The 14,966-nt window shown below is 47.2% G+C and overlaps 1 protein-coding gene and 1 pseudogene across 4 annotated transcripts in view; one reads left to right on the top strand and one right to left on the bottom strand.

Moving 5' to 3' along the window:
• The window catches only part of COL4A2 (collagen type IV alpha 2 chain), a 185,211-nt gene that overhangs the window by 112,941 nt on the left and 57,304 nt on the right, over nt 1-14,966 (top strand). The gene's annotated exons all lie outside the window — the stretch shown is intronic.
• Nucleotides 517-9,319, bottom strand: LOC142600003 (uncharacterized; annotated as a pseudogene).

The following is a 14,966-nucleotide window of genomic DNA, read 5'->3' as shown; positions in this document are numbered from 1 at the left end:
GCTACTTTTCAGCCCCACAACGGTGTTGTGAATCACAATCCACTGCCAGCTGTGAGGGTGTCCTCCTTTGTAGTGGTGGGCAGGAGGAATTGCAGGTCAATATAACCTTGAGTTTTGTTTCCATTGTGCCAAAGAGTTGCTTACAGCATTTTCTTTAGTGGCTAACACTGAGTAGTTTACCATGTTGTCCTGGTTCTGGCAAGGATAGAGTTAATTTCACAAGGAGCCAGGACAGGTGACCCAAGCTGGCTGGGGGCTATCCCATACCATGTGACATCACGCTCACCATAAAAAGGGGCTAGTCGGGTGTCCCGATCCAATATCGGGGAGGTTTCGATACAATCCCAAGAGCGAGATTAAGACACAAACAAGGTCAAATGCCGTACACCAGAAACAGTGTTTATTATGGAAAGAGTAAAAAAGAAGAGGTAAAGGTAACCGATAAGAGCGATAGGACAGGGCAGAAAGGAAAGACAGAAAACCAAGCAAGACTCCGGGATAGAATCGCAAGAATAGTCACCGCCACGGATCCACAGTGTCTCGGTGGGCGGGAAAGGGGTCCAAATCTCTCGTTCTGCGACGGCGGACGAAGACGCGGGTCCACAGCGTCCCATGGACGAAGGTGCAGCGCGGGTCCACAGCGTCTCGGAGGTCCGTCTCGGGAGAGTCCAAACCTCTTGTTCTGTGGCGGTGGGCGAAGGCACACCATCCTCATCTTGGCAGTCCCCTTTTATACTGGTGGCGGTCTTCACGATGGCACGTACGACACGGCTTCCACGTTCCTGCACATGCATACACACGGTTCCAGCCCCATTCTTCACACGACTGTTATCTGACTCTGTGGCGCATGACTCGGCAAGGTGTTTTTCGCAGGCTGAAAGTCTCGATGACCCGGCAATCGTCCTTATCGTCCTTATCGCACTCAGTAGCTGGAGGGGTTTCCCACTTGAGCAAAGCAATCTTTGAGACTAAAGTTCTTTCAGTCCGGTTTCTCACACCACCCTGTGGCTCAAAGATTGCTTCAGGACCCATGGCGGTTTTGAGAAAAGATAGCTATATAGAAAAAGGTTGGAAAAGAGCACCTCATACAATTCGCACTACTGACAGCGTGGATCGACGTACGGCACAAATTTGCTTAACACCGTTGGGTGAAACAGTAGTTGCAAATTGCATGTTGGTTACAACAAGTTGAATCAATTCTATAAAACATGGAATAATACATGGTAAAAACATCAGCATGGCAAAACCACATAACAAGTAGAATAAGATTCGCTTAACCCATGGGCCACCTGGGAGCCAGGAGAATAAGTCAATGTCCCAGCCTTTCCATGTCTGAACAGGGACATGGGCCAGCTTCCGTATTCCTGTGGCAATTTGTTTGACAATTTTCCCATTGTCATCAATCTTTAAGCAACAGTTAGAATCATTTAGTGTACCACAGACGCCCCCTTCTTCGGCTAACAGGTAATTGAGAACCATACGATGTTGAAATATTGCCGCTCGCATTTGCGTGGCTTGGTCTGCTAATAGGTCAAGAGCACGGGCTGTCTCATTGGTAGTAATCTCTAGGACAGCTTGCAGTCGAATACTGCGGTTTAAATTGTAGATACGTTCTCGAGAACCACTAACCCACTCATTGGGGTTCCAGGTGGCAGGTCCATAATGTTCTATGATACGTCGAGGGGTCCACTCATCTTTGCCCCAGGTTTGACTACTTCTACTTGCTATAGAGGTATCAATGGACCGCCGATGTCGATTGAGATCATCATATACCTTAACACCCAACCCATCACCCTCATTTTCCGGGAGTAGGAAAAACCAGGGGCAAATTGCCCCCACATAACACACCCCAGTCCAATTTGCCAGTAACAGTTTATAAGCAGAATGACCACATACCCAATAATGTCCCTTCAGAGCACAATGCCCATTGGCAAAGGGGCTCCATGAGTTTGACCCTTTTGGATTGTCCCAATAATTGCCTTGTGCCCACAGACTCAGGGGGGTTACGGGGGAGTTATTCGAAGTACAATTAGTACAGTAATAGGCTCCTACTGAACTATTATATGAACAGGAACAATTCATTAACCTTAAGCTCCCATCTGGGGACCAGAATCCCTCCGGATACCAAATACCACCTGTTTCATTTCGCCATCTCCAGTCCATCCTCCCAGTGGAAGTACTACCATAGCTGTAAGTCAATTTACAGTTAGATCATGCTAGGTAGTTTCCAGTATTGATGTGGTTGGAGGCTATACAGTTCTCCATGAGTTGGGTATCGTACTGGCCAGGGCAGTGATGTACTGTCTTCCCAATAGGTATCATTTTTAATTTCACTGTAGTTGCTCACCAGCCATTCAGGGGAAATGGGGATAGTAGTCCATGGCCAACTTTCTAAACCTAACGGTCCACTACAAACCCAACACTTAGTAAGATTAAAAGCATTACTACTTGTTGGCCTAAAATAACAAATTCATTTTGCCATAACAATTTTGAGGAGCCCTGACCATTCAGTCTTGGGGAATATCCCTGGGTAATATTCTTGAAACAATTTTTGCTAACCCTGAACAGAAGTTGGAAAACATTCAGGAGACCTAGCAATAGGAATATACTGGCCTGAACATTCCAAGGGTATTCAAAATTCTCAAAAATTGTTGTAATCAACCAAAAGGGAAAAGGGGAGGTGAAAGAGTGGGAGAAGGTATCCCCCCCCCCGTCTTCCCCATAGATCGGGTGCAATTATTAATCAATTCTGAAAGATATTGACTGAGGTACGGGCCTGACCGAAATGCTACGTACAAGTACCAGCTCAGACTCATGACTGTCGATGATATCTTATCATAAGTCATTATCACACAATACAACAATATGAAAACAGGAACCCCTCTCCCAGAGGTGATAAACAGCACCGCAGGGATTGTATAGAGTAAACACGGGTTTACAAACCAGAGCCATGTAACCAAACAGAACATCATTATGACCAGTGACTGTTTCAATAACATCATAAATTCTTATGACAATTTTTCTTTAACACACTTGGGTCAGACTTGTCCTTATCACAACCCCTCGGGCCCCACGTTGGGCGCCAAAAAGGACTGACGTGGTTTAGGCCCAGCCGGCAGCTGAGCGCCACGCGGCCGCTCACTCACTCCTTCCCCAGCGGGATGGGGAGGAGAACGGAAAAACAACGGCAAAAGCCTCGAGGGCTGGGATAAGGGCAGTTTACTGGGACAACAAGGGAGAGGAAAAAAAAACAATCAACAACAGTGCTGATAACAAATATTAACAATGGGTGATAATAGAGAACAATTTACCGAACCAACGACCAACCGACCAACCGATCGACCAGACACTCAGCCCGTCCCAGAACCGCGCCGAAACTGCGCCGCACCTCCCCTACCCGAGGAGGGGGGAGTGCAGAAGTTTCTCCCAATATTAAAGATGGCGATAATGGCCAGCCAAAACACCATTTGCGATAGTACACTGCGCATCCTATAAAGATTAACAGAATAATCCCTGACAAAACTCCGCAGGTGATCAGCAACTTCAAGTGTTCATGAATTCCTTCAGACAGGCTCTGGAACTTTCACCTGAAAGAGAAAAGAAAATAAACTCGGTTCCCTTCCAGGAACCGGAAGAGTGTGGTGGTTAGAAGGATGGAATAATCCACCTCGTGTTAATCTTGTGTTCCTTCCCATGGGCATCTTTTGCTTTCCAGGCATACTTATTCATTGGGGTTTCCAGTACCAGGGGTACGGCCCCCACAGTGGGGAGTTCAACCAAAACGGGCTGGCCTGGAAAGTGCGACTGGTTCTTGGGATAATCAGAGCTGCATGGGGCTGGCATAATGGTTGGAGCCTTTGGACAAAATGCTGTGATTTTTGGGCATCCATTTATTCCCCAACGACTGTTGACACCAGTAACTGCATCCCATAGACGTTCAGTCCATCCGGGCTTATGCGGCTTAAGAAAGCGCTTCAACAAACCATTAGTTCTTTCTACAATTCCATTCGCCTGTGGATAGTACGGAGTATGGTGTACCCATGAGATTCCTTCCCCAGTTGCCCACTCCTGGACTATTTTAGCAGTAAAGTGAGAACCATTATCCAACTGAATCGACCGTGGTTTGGGGAAGGTGCCAAACCACTCTTTCAATGCCTTTACCGTGTTTTCTCCAGTAGCTCTGGCAAATGCTTCAGCTTGGGCCAACCCTGACACTACCTCCACTCCAACCAACACATAATGCTTTCCTTCCGACTTCTGGAAAGGACCAATATAGTCCACTTGCCAGGTTTCCCACAGCCTTTTCCCCTCCCTCAAGTGTAGGGGATCGTCTTCCAGGGGGTGTCTTTCTAAGCAGGTACGACATCCTTCGCAAGCGGACACAGAAGTCTTACATTCATCCCTAGTAACGGGCCAACCTCGAGCTTGGACCTCACAGTAGAGGTCTTTGATCCCTGAATGCTTCCTCTTTACATGTAACCATTCCAACAATTGCTCCCAGTCTTCTGCTATTTGGGTGTTTTGGAGGGGGGCTAACCAGGCTAACTCATCAGCTTTGCCATGCCGTTGGGTAACAGGGGTATTATCCTGTTGATGGGAAGCCACCCAGGCTACCACAAACTTTCCCTGACTAGCAGTGGTCAAGATATCCTGCCACTTCTCTTTCTGCCATATAGGTATCCTGTTGACTTCCCACTCGTTTTGCTCCCAGAATGGAAGCCATTCCGTACAGCCTTTAAATACAGCATAAGAGTCAGTATAGATATAGACAGGAGAGGTAGATTAGTGTTGGAAAACACTCCACGCTGCAACTAATTCCCCTACTTGAGCACTGCCTTCCCCTTCAGTGATTATTTGTTTATCCGCGTCTACGCGGAGTGCTACAGCTCGATATTTCCAAGTTTTTCCTTCTCACTTAGAGGAGGCATCAGTAAACGAAGCATTCTGCAACTGCTTGGAAAATGGAGGGGCCACTTGTATTACAGGAGGAAGTTCAGCTGTTTCTCTATCTGGGCCCGCCTCTTCTTGGATGGTTAACCTCTTTGTGGCTCCCTCAGACACTGTAAAAATGTCACAATAATGTTCTATCTGGGCATACCATTTCCGCACAGAGGCTCTCTGAGCCACCCCGTCAGGGGGTGGAGTTCCTGCTAAAATCATTTTGATTACCTTAAAGGGGCCTCTAAGTACCAATGGCTGTTGCCGAATGGTCCGTTCAGCCTCTCTCAAGGCTAAACTGACTACAAACAAGCCCTTTTCCCAGGTTGTGTATCTTTTTTCGGCATCTTTAAAACTACGGGAGTAGACCCCGATAGGCCGAGTGGGTCCCTCAGGACCCTTTTGCCATAGATGTATTGACAGTCCGGTCTTGGCAAATCCCCATTCAATATGGACAGGGTCAGTGGGGTGAATGGGACCAAGAGCTTGATGGGCAGTTGCTTCAAACACTAGCAATCGCAATGCTTCTTCATGGGGTTCAGTCCATTCCCACTGGGTCCCTTTTCGCAACAAGTCGTACAATGGTCTTGCAATAATCGAAAAATCAGGAATATGCTTACTCTAAAACACAAGTAATCCTAATACATGTTGCAAATCCTTTTTCGACTCTGGCATTTTAATGTGATCTAATGAGGAAAGGGTGTCCGATGGCATGCATGTCATTCCTCCTTTCCACCAGATTCCTAAAAACTTTACCTCATTTGAGGGTGTTTGTATCTTCTCCGGTGGAATTTTCAACCCCAAACTTTCTAAAAGTGGGAAATTATATTATCCTGAGTTATCCAAACTTTCTCTATTTCATCCCCTCCCACAAGAATGTCATCGATATATTGGTAAACACTGATTTCCTTCTCTGCTTGGACTACCTCTAGCTCCTGCGCTAACGCGTGGTGGGCTAGAGCGGGGAAATGCTTATATCCCTGTGGGAGTCGGGTGAAAGTGGATTGTTGGCCTTCCCACGTAAAAGCAAAGCGATCTTGGTCCTTAGGCTGCAGGGGAACCATAAAAAACATGTCTTTAACATCCACTGTCACCATGACCGGGTGGCCTCGTTCCTGGATTGTAGTTATAAGCTCGGCAATGTTTGGTACCGCTGCTGTCAATGGACCAGTATTTGCATTGAGCCTGCGATAATCTACAGTTAATCTCCATGTGCCATTAGGTTTTCGTACCGGCCACACTGGAGAGTTAAAAGGAGAGTGGGTCGGAATCACAATACCTTGTCCTTTTAAGTCTTCTAATACAGGTGTTATTCCCTCTCTGGCCCCCAAAGGTATCGGATAAGGCTTAACATTTGTAAGCTTCAAAGGGGGAAGTAGTGGTGCAGCTTGTAGCAGCTGAATATCTGCAGTGGGGGAGCCAAATGACCACTGTCTCCCTTTGATATCAATCCAGGTCTTCCCTTTCAGAACATCAAGTCCCAAGAGGTTGAATGGAAGCTCTCCCACAACCATAGCCACTGTAGTGGCACTATCTTCTCCCGGCAGACGCAGGCTGACCATTGCCAATGCCGGCAGTTGAACATTGCCAAATGCATCTGCCACGAACAGTGTTTGCTTGGAGGATGTAACTCCGCAATTAGCAGCATCTTTTGTTTTTAATAGCTGAAATTTGAGCACCAGTATCTATCAAAAACGTGACCAGAACTTGTTTTGGTCCTACAAGGCCTGTAATTAGCAAATCACCCCAGTCATTCTCAGTGAGCTGTCTGATACGTATCCAACCTTCGCCCCTCCGCTCACCACTGAAGGGCGAAGGATCTAGTTTCCCGCTGGGTTTTGGGAGGCATTTATTTCTGATAAATCAGTCAAGGAGGGTGCACTGGCAGTAGTATCCTCAAAATACACTTCTCCATTTGCCGATTTAGTGGGCCATCCTGTGACCACCTTTTCTAATTTGTCTGTTGGCAGTCCGTCCATTAAGTCACACAGGATCCCCTTCTGTTGTCCCTCTCCCACAGACTATTACATCTGTTCGGGAAGTCTCTCCCTCCTGGTGGGTTGGAGAGAGGTACTCTCCTATCATTCCCGGGGCGTGGAACTATTTTTACTTCCGCTCGCCTCAAGCCCCTGGGGTCTGTTTTGGCAGTTGGAGGGTTAACAGGGCCATACTTGCATCCATAATTGATCAGTTCTTGGGCTACCTCCCCCCAGGTCCACATTTTCCTGTCCAAGGGTCGGCGGTGCGGTGTAAGTCCTTCTAAAGCAGCCGCAACTCTTTCACCTTGGGGCATTGCTTGTATTTTTCCCTGTAATTGTATACCAATCGGTTTCAAGGAATCGGGGAGTCCCCTTATAAGGGGGGTCATCCGTTCGGGATCTACTGACATCATCATTGGGGACTCCTGTCTAGGTTCCAACTTTCAATCATACATCATCTGCAGACAAGCTGCCTTCTGCACACTCTCTACTAATTGATCCACAGTCCCCGTAATCGCAAGAGGGTCCCCCCTCTCCAAGGGGTTCAAGCCACCCGCCCAATAGGCTGCCCACTGGGTCAGAGACCAGGGGGCGTGGTAGTTCCCAGTAGTTAAAAACACTCCTGGTACCCAATATCCTTCCGCCTCTCTTTCACTTAATAGAATCTGGTCCCCCCCAGACAGTGACACTCTCCACACATACTCCGTTTCTGATTCCTTAGGGGTTCACCCAAATTCCTTCTTTAGTTTCATCAACTCGACAGCAGTATAAGGGACTTCCTTGGTTGTAACTTGGGGGAACTGGTCCTGCTCATCATCATAAATGTACTCGGTCTTGACCAAGGGTCGCAGCGAAAGCGGTTCTAATTTCTCTACTTTCTCTTTCGCTGCCTGCAGGTCGTTAAAGGGGTAGCCAATTTCAGATCTTGGGGGAACTTCCTCGCAGGTAGTATCCGCAAGGAGCTGCTCCTTAAGGGCAGTCTGCAAATGTTTCACTTGATCCTTTTCTGCCTTAAGTTGTTCTTTTAATTCTGCCACTTGCCCCTGAAGGGACCGGGTAAGGCTTTGAAGGGATTCGATAGGGACTCCGCAGTACAGCAACGATCTCTAGCCTCTACTGTGGCAGCCAAACTAGCACCAAGAACGGCACAAATAATCGCTTTTCCTTTTCCTACTCTTAGTCTCGCATCTTTGTGCAAGGCGCCCATTCAGTCAACCACGCTCTGCAAATTATGCCAATTTCCCTGAGCCCAGTCCACCCTGGGCACAGAGGGTCGCACTCTATGTTCCTCCAGAAAATCAAACAAAACTTCCCTTCCCGAGGGAACGGTTCTATCACCACTCATTTTGTTTAAAGCAGGGAAGCGGTCATCTCAGGAAGGCAGCACGCAAGTTTCAAACAAAACAACAAGCCCGCCCCCCTTACATTCCTGAGAGGTCTCACGAATTCAGCACACAAGTCTCCAAAAGAACACAAGCCCAACCCCCTTACGTTCCAGAGAGGAGGAGCTTTTATTCAAAGCGGGGAAGCGGTCTTCTCAGGAAGGCAGCACGCAAGTTTCAAACAAGACAACAAGCCTGCCCCCCTTACGTTCCTGAGAGGTACACGCATTATGCAAAACAGGGTAAAATGCGGCACTCTCGCTTCAAGGGATCCTGTCCGTGACGCCAATTTAAATGTCCCAGTCCAATATCGGGGAGGTTTCGATACAATCCCAAGAGCGAGATTAAGACACAAACAAGGTCAAATGCCGTACACCAGAAACAGTGTTTATTATGGAAAGAGTAAAAAAGAAGAGGTAAAGGTAACCGATAAGAGCGATAGGACAGGGCAGAAAGGAAAGACAGAAAACCAAGCAAGACTCCGGGATAGAATCGCAAGAATAGTCACCGCCACGGATCCACAGTGTCTCGGTGGGCGGGAAAGGGGTCCAAATCTCTCGTTCTGCGACGGCGGACGAAGACGCGGGTCCACAGCGTCCCATGGACGAAGGTGCAGCGCGGGTCCACAGCGTCTCGGAGGTCCGTCTCGGGAGAGTCCAAACCTCTTGTTCTGTGGCGGTGGGCGAAGGCACACCATCCTCATCTTGGCAGTCCCCTTTTATACTGGTGGCGGTCTTCACGATGGCACGTACGACACGGCTTCCACGTTCCTGCACATGCATACACACGGTTCCAGCCCCATTCTTCACACGACTGTTATCTGACTCTGTGGCGCATGACTCGGCAAGGTGTTTTTCGCAGGCTGAAAGTCTCGATGACCCGGCAATCGTCCTTATCGTCCTTATCGCACTCAGTAGCTGGAGGGGTTTCCCACTTGAGCAAAGCAATCTTTGAGACTAAAGTTCTTTCAGTCCGGTTTCTCACACCACCCTGTGGCTCAAAGATTGCTTCAGGACCCATGGCGGTTTTGAGAAAAGATAGCTATATAGAAAAAGGTTGGAAAAGAGCACCTCATACAATTCGCACTACTGACAGCGTGGATCGACGTACGGCACAAATTTGCTTAACACCGTTGGGTGAAACAGTAGTTGCAAATTGCATGTTGGTTACAACAAGTTGAATCAATTCTATAAAACATGGAATAATACATGGTAAAAACATCAGCATGGCAAAACCACATAACAAGTAGAATAAGATTCGCTTAACCCATGGGCCACCTGGGAGCCAGGAGAATAAGTCAATGTCCCAGCCTTTCCATGTCTGAACAGGGACATGGGCCAGCTTCCGTATTCCTGTGGCAATTTGTTTGACAATTTTCCCATTGTCATCAATCTTTAAGCAACAGTTAGAATCATTTAGTGTACCACAGACGCCCCCTTCTTCGGCTAACAGGTAATTGAGAACCATACGATGTTGAAATATTGCCGCTCGCATTTGCGTGGCTTGGTCTGCTAATAGGTCAAGAGCACGGGCTGTCTCATTGGTAGTAATCTCTAGGACAGCTTGCAGTCGAATACTGCGGTTTAAATTGTAGATACGTTCTCGAGAACCACTAACCCACTCATTGGGGTTCCAGGTGGCAGGTCCATAATGTTCTATGATACGTCGAGGGGTCCACTCATCTTTGCCCCAGGTTTGACTACTTCTACTTGCTATAGAGGTATCAATGGACCGCCGATGTCGATTGAGATCATCATATACCTTAACACCCAACCCATCACCCTCATTTTCCGGGAGTAGGAAAAACCAGGGGCAAATTGCCCCCACATAACACACCCCAGTCCAATTTGCCAGTAACAGTTTATAAGCAGAATGACCACATACCCAATAATGTCCCTTCAGAGCACAATGCCCATTGGCAAAGGGGCTCCATGAGTTTGACCCTTTTGGATTGTCCCAATAATTGCCTTGTGCCCACAGACTCAGGGGGGTTACGGGGGAGTTATTCGAAGTACAATTAGTACAGTAATAGGCTCCTACTGAACTATTATATGAACAGGAACAATTCATTAACCTTAAGCTCCCATCTGGGGACCAGAATCCCTCCGGATACCAAATACCACCTGTTTCATTTCGCCATCTCCAGTCCATCCTCCCAGTGGAAGTACTACCATAGCTGTAAGTCAATTTACAGTTAGATCATGCTAGGTAGTTTCCAGTATTGATGTGGTTGGAGGCTATACAGTTCTCCATGAGTTGGGTATCGTACTGGCCAGGGCAGTGATGTACTGTCTTCCCAATAGGTATCATTTTTAATTTCACTGTAGTTGCTCACCAGCCATTCAGGGGAAATGGGGATAGTAGTCCATGGCCAACTTTCTAAACCTAACGGTCCACTACAAACCCAACACTTAGTAAGATTAAAAGCATTACTACTTGTTGGCCTAAAATAACAAATTCATTTTGCCATAACAATTTTGAGGAGCCCTGACCATTCAGTCTTGGGGAATATCCCTGGGTAATATTCTTGAAACAATTTTTGCTAACCCTGAACAGAAGTTGGAAAACATTCAGGAGACCTAGCAATAGGAATATACTGGCCTGAACATTCCAAGGGTATTCAAAATTCTCAAAAATTGTTGTAATCAACCAAAAGGGAAAAGGGGAGGTGAAAGAGTGGGAGAAGGTATCCCCCCCCCCGTCTTCCCCATAGATCGGGTGCAATTATTAATCAATTCTGAAAGATATTGACTGAGGTACGGGCCTGACCGAAATGCTACGTACAAGTACCAGCTCAGACTCATGACTGTCGATGATATCTTATCATAAGTCATTATCACACAATACAACAATATGAAAACAGGAACCCCTCTCCCAGAGGTGATAAACAGCACCGCAGGGATTGTATAGAGTAAACACGGGTTTACAAACCAGAGCCATGTAACCAAACAGAACATCATTATGACCAGTGACTGTTTCAATAACATCATAAATTCTTATGACAATTTTTCTTTAACACACTTGGGTCAGACTTGTCCTTATCACAACCCCTCGGGCCCCACGTTGGGCGCCAAAAAGGACTGACGTGGTTTAGGCCCAGCCGGCAGCTGAGCGCCACGCGGCCGCTCACTCACTCCTTCCCCAGCGGGATGGGGAGGAGAACGGAAAAACAACGGCAAAAGCCTCGAGGGCTGGGATAAGGGCAGTTTACTGGGACAACAAGGGAGAGGAAAAAAAACAATCAACAACAGTGCTGATAACAAATATTAACAATGGGTGATAATAGAGAACAATTTACCGAACCAACGACCAACCGACCAACCGATCGACCAGACACTCAGCCCGTCCCAGAACCGCGCCGAAACTGCGCCGCACCTCCCCTACCCGAGGAGGGGGGAGTGCAGAAGTTTCTCCCAATATTAAAGATGGCGATAATGGCCAGCCAAAACACCATTTGCGATAGTACACTGCGCATCCTATAAAGATTAACAGAATAATCCCTGACAAAACTCCGCAGGTGATCAGCAACTTCAAGTGTTCATGAATTCCTTCAGACAGGCTCTGGAACTTTCACCTGAAAGAGAAAAGAAAATAAACTCGGTTCCCTTCCAGGAACCGGAAGAGTGTGGTGGTTAGAAGGATGGAATAATCCACCTCGTGTTAATCTTGTGTTCCTTCCCATGGGCATCTTTTGCTTTCCAGGCATACTTATTCATTGGGGTTTCCAGTACCAGGGGTACGGCCCCCACAGTGGGGAGTTCAACCAAAACGGGCTGGCCTGGAAAGTGCGACTGGTTCTTGGGATAATCAGAGCTGCATGGGGCTGGCATAATGGTTGGAGCCTTTGGACAAAATGCTGTGATTTTTGGGCATCCATTTATTCCCCAACGACTGTTGACACCAGTAACTGCATCCCATAGACGTTCAGTCCATCCGGGCTTATGCGGCTTAAGAAAGCGCTTCAACAAACCATTAGTTCTTTCTACAATTCCATTCGCCTGTGGATAGTACGGAGTATGGTGTACCCATGAGATTCCTTCCCCAGTTGCCCACTCCTGGACTATTTTAGCAGTAAAGTGAGAACCATTATCCAACTGAATCGACCGTGGTTTGGGGAAGGTGCCAAACCACTCTTTCAATGCCTTTACCGTGTTTTCTCCAGTAGCTCTGGCAAATGCTTCAGCTTGGGCCAACCCTGACACTACCTCCACTCCAACCAACACATAATGCTTTCCTTCCGACTTCTGGAAAGGACCAATATAGTCCACTTGCCAGGTTTCCCACAGCCTTTTCCCCTCCCTCAAGTGTAGGGGATCGTCTTCCAGGGGGTGTCTTTCTAAGCAGGTACGACATCCTTCGCAAGCGGACACAGAAGTCTTACATTCATCCCTAGTAACGGGCCAACCTCGAGCTTGGACCTCACAGTAGAGGTCTTTGATCCCTGAATGCTTCCTCTTTACATGTAACCATTCCAACAATTGCTCCCAGTCTTCTGCTATTTGGGTGTTTTGGAGGGGGGCTAACCAGGCTAACTCATCAGCTTTGCCATGCCGTTGGGTAACAGGGGTATTATCCTGTTGATGGGAAGCCACCCAGGCTACCACAAACTTTCCCTGACTAGCAGTGGTCAAGATATCCTGCCACTTCTCTTTCTGCCATATAGGTATCCTGTTGACTTCCCACTCGTTTTGCTCCCAGAATGGAAGCCATTCCGTACAGCCTTTAAATACAGCATAAGAGTCAGTATAGATATAGACAGGAGAGGTAGATTAGTGTTGGAAAACACTCCACGCTGCAACTAATTCCCCTACTTGAGCACTGCCTTCCCCTTCAGTGATTATTTGTTTATCCGCGTCTACGCGGAGTGCTACAGCTCGATATTTCCAAGTTTTTCCTTCTCACTTAGAGGAGGCATCAGTAAACGAAGCATTCTGCAACTGCTTGGAAAATGGAGGGGCCACTTGTATTACAGGAGGAAGTTCAGCTGTTTCTCTATCTGGGCCCGCCTCTTCTTGGATGGTTAACCTCTTTGTGGCTCCCTCAGACACTGTAAAAATGTCACAATAATGTTCTATCTGGGCATACCATTTCCGCACAGAGGCTCTCTGAGCCACCCCGTCAGGGGGTGGAGTTCCTGCTAAAATCATTTTGATTACCTTAAAGGGGCCTCTAAGTACCAATGGCTGTTGCCGAATGGTCCGTTCAGCCTCTCTCAAGGCTAAACTGACTACAAACAAGCCCTTTTCCCAGGTTGTGTATCTTTTTTCGGCATCTTTAAAACTACGGGAGTAGACCCCGATAGGCCGAGTGGGTCCCTCAGGACCCTTTTGCCATAGATGTATTGACAGTCCGGTCTTGGCAAATCCCCATTCAATATGGACAGGGTCAGTGGGGTGAATGGGACCAAGAGCTTGATGGGCAGTTGCTTCAAACACTAGCAATCGCAATGCTTCTTCATGGGGTTCAGTCCATTCCCACTGGGTCCCTTTTCGCAACAAGTCGTACAATGGTCTTGCAATAATCGAAAAATCAGGAATATGCTTACTCTAAAACACAAGTAATCCTACTACATGTTGCAAATCCTTTTTCGACTCTGGCATTTTAATGTGATCTAATGAGGAAAGGGTGTCCGATGGCATGCATGTCATTCCTCCTTTCCACCAGATTCCTAAAAACTTTACCTCATTTGAGGGTGTTTGTATCTTCTCTGGTGGAATTTTCAACCCCAAACTTTCTAAAAGTGGGAAATTATATTATCCTGAGTTATCCAAACTTTCTCTATTTCATCCCCTCCCACAAGAATGTCATCGATATATTGGTAAACACTGATTTCCTTCTCTGCTTGGACTACCTCTAGCTCCTGTGCTAACGCGTGGTGGGCTAGAGCGGGGAAATGCTTATATCCCTGTGGGAGTCGGGTGAAAGTGGATTGTTGGCCTTCCCACGTAAAAGCAAAGCGATCTTGGTCCTTAGGCTGCAGGGGAACCATAAAAAACATGTCTTTAACATCCACTGTCACCATGACCGGGTGGCCTCGTTCCTGGATTGTAGTTATAAGCTCGGCAATGTTTGGTACCGCTGCTGTCAATGGACCAGTATTTGCATTGAGCCTGCGATAATCTACAGTTAATCTCCATGTGCCATTAGGTTTTCGTACCGGCCACACTGGAGAGTTAAAAGGAGAGTGGGTCGGAATCACAATACCTTGTCCTTTTAAGTCTTCTAATACAGGTGTTATTCCCTCTCTGGCCCCCAAAGGTATCGGATAAGGCTTAACATTTGTAAGCTTCAAAGGGGGAAGTAGTGGTGCAGCTTGTAGCAGCTGAATATCTGCAGTGGGGGAGCCAAATGACCACTGTCTCCCTTTGATATCAATCCAGGTCTTCCCTTTCAGAACATCAAGTCCCAAGAGGTTGAATGGAAGCTCTCCCACAACCATAGCCACTGTAGTGGCACTATCTTCTCCCGGCAGACGCAGGCTGACCATTGCCAATGCCGGCAGTTGAACATTGCCAAATGCATCTGCCACGAACAGTGTTTGCTTGGAGGATGTAACTCCGCAATTAGCAGCATCTTTTGTTTTTAATAGCTGAAATTTGAGCACCAGTATCTATCAAAAACGTGACCAGAACTTGTTTTGGTCCTACAAGGCCTGTAATTAGCAAAT

This window comes from Balearica regulorum, chromosome 1 (genome assembly GCF_011004875.1).
Source record: "Balearica regulorum gibbericeps isolate bBalReg1 chromosome 1, bBalReg1.pri, whole genome shotgun sequence".
Lineage (NCBI taxonomy): Eukaryota > Metazoa > Chordata > Aves > Gruiformes > Gruidae > Balearica > Balearica regulorum.
Note: the sequence above shows the minus strand (reverse complement) of the source record. Positions and strands in the feature narration are given on the sequence as shown.